This window comes from Pteropus vampyrus, unplaced genomic scaffold (genome assembly GCF_000151845.1).
Source record: "Pteropus vampyrus isolate Shadow unplaced genomic scaffold, Pvam_2.0 Scaffold53, whole genome shotgun sequence".
NCBI classification, from domain to species: Eukaryota; Metazoa; Chordata; class Mammalia; order Chiroptera; family Pteropodidae; genus Pteropus; species Pteropus vampyrus.
The window spans coordinates 9,791,764-9,794,145 of record NW_011888834.1 but is presented as its reverse complement, the minus strand read 5'-3'; positions in this window follow the sequence as shown (position 1 = coordinate 9,794,145).

The window sequence follows — 2,382 nt, the reverse complement described above, 5'->3', positions numbered from 1 at the left end:
TGTGTGACAGTTTCGAAACTACTAATTTGTCCTTCTTCATCCCTTCACCTTTTTCCACCCCAACCCCCATCCCCTCTGGCGATCACCAGTTTGTTCTCTGTATCTGAGTCAGTTTTTGTTTAGTTTGTTCCTTTCTTTTGTTCCTTAGATTCCGCATTTAAGTTAAATCGTGGGTGTTTACCTTTCTCATTGTGAGAGCGGTTCTGAATGAAATTAACATTTGAATAGGTAGACTAAGTAACACAGATGGTCCTCTCCAATGTTTGAGGACCTTATCCAATTCATTGAAGGCCCCAGGAGAACAAAAAGTCTGAGTAAGAGAGAATTCTCTCTCTCTGCCTGTCCTTGAGCTGGGATGTGGGTGTTTTCCTGCCTTCAGAGGACATGGACTCAGTCTAAAACCTAGAGCATTGGCTCTCCTGGTTCTCAGGCCTCCAAAGTCAGACTGGAATTTACACCATCAACCCTTCTGTTTCTCAGGCTTTTGGACTCAGACTGTGAATACACCATCAACCTCTCCCAGGGCTCCAGCTTGTCGGCTGCAGATCTTGGGACTTCTCAGCCTCCACAATCACGTGAGCCAATTATTTATAATAAATCTTTATATGTAAGTTTACTTTGCATCAATATAAACAAATGACAAATAAGTCATAGCACACATGCTAAAATTCTGTGTTTTATTTTATGTTTCACTTTCCTCAGCATCTTTAAAAAGGTAGAAGTATAATGGTCTTCTAGAGAGACAGTTTGTCTTCAATAGGAAAAAAAAGACATGGGTTCCCACATGGTGGTTTCAGTAACTAAAAAAACAATTGAGTTCACTCTGATGTCCTCTGTTTGCTAAAAGAATCTTATTGCCAATATCAAGACACTTAAAAAAACATCTTATTATTTTTCTTATCTAATTCCGGTCACAGCTTTTTTTATACAGAGATGCCTGCTTGAATGCTTTTTACTACATTCCAGGTCATCTGGTTCATTTCTTTCTTGACAACAAATTACCACAAACTTGAAGTCTTGAAACAACAGAAAAGTATTCTCTCACAGTTATAGCAGCTGACAGTCAGAATTTAAGGTCTTGGCAGGGTTGGTTCTTTCAGGAGGATCTGAGGAAGAGGCCTTTTCCATGCCTGTCTCCTAGATTCCAGTGGCTTCCAGCAACCCTTGGCATTCCTGGGCTTGTGGTTACATCACTCCAATCTCTGCCTCCCTCTTCCTGTGGCACAGTTCTCTATATCTCTGAGTGTATCAAATACTCTTCTCTTTTCTCTTATATGGACACCATTCATTGGATTTAGAGCTCATGCGACAGCCATGATGATCTCATGTTGAGATCCTTAAATTATGTCCACAAAGACCCCATTTCCAAATAAGGCCACATTCATAGGTACTGGAAGTTAGGACTTGGACGTGTTTCTAGGGAAGCTACATTCAATTTATTACAATGCCTAATTATTTTTTGAGATTGCTGTTCATGAACATGTGACAAAAGAGAAGTTGAAATTACAAGTGCAAACAAATAGAATGCTAATCAGAGAGAAGACCTCTGCTTTTGGCAAAAATGGAGTAATAAATAGATCCCAGGTTAATCCTTCCACATTAAAAAAGTGTTTTTAATGAGCAAAATATATGAAACACTGGACCACAGGTAGGACAGGCAGGACCGTGATCTCTGTCAAAGTGCAAACAAATAGCCGAGTTCTGTAATTGTCTGATTTTACTGCTTGGATGGAGTTTTCAGGGTATATATAGTTCAGTGAGAGGGGACACAAACAGAGCCCGAAGTCTTCTTTAGTTGAACAGACAGGTGAGAATTTGGGTAAGGTGGAGAGAGACAGAGAGACAGAGAGACAGAGATATCCAGAAACCTAGAGACCCAGAGATATACAGCAGGTTTCTGATATCTTTAGTTGACTAAATTATCAGCACATGTGTGGGTGAAAAATACAGAGACTGGGAAAAAAAACATGGGAAAGGAAAGAAGCAGGTAGAAAAAAAAATCTCTCAAATGATCCAGAGCTTGGAGGATTTCATGTTTACCACAGCCAAAGTAAACAACAACAACAACAGCAGCAATAAGACACCTTGTAATATAAAAGGCATCTGAGTACCCGAGTACTCAGAAGGGTAATGCATAGTGGTGAGAGGAATTAGCACTAAGTATTGCTTTTATTCTACCTAACAAAACTAATGATTAAACCCAGAAAGGCTGGGTCTTAGAACAAAGCTCAAAAATGCATAAAGAAAAAAATTTAGGATTCAACAGCATAAAATTCACAATACTTGGCATCCAAACGAAAATAATTTGATATACAAAGAAGAAAACCCAACCTATGAGGAGGAGAAAAATCAATTTATAGAAACATTCTCAGAAATGACATA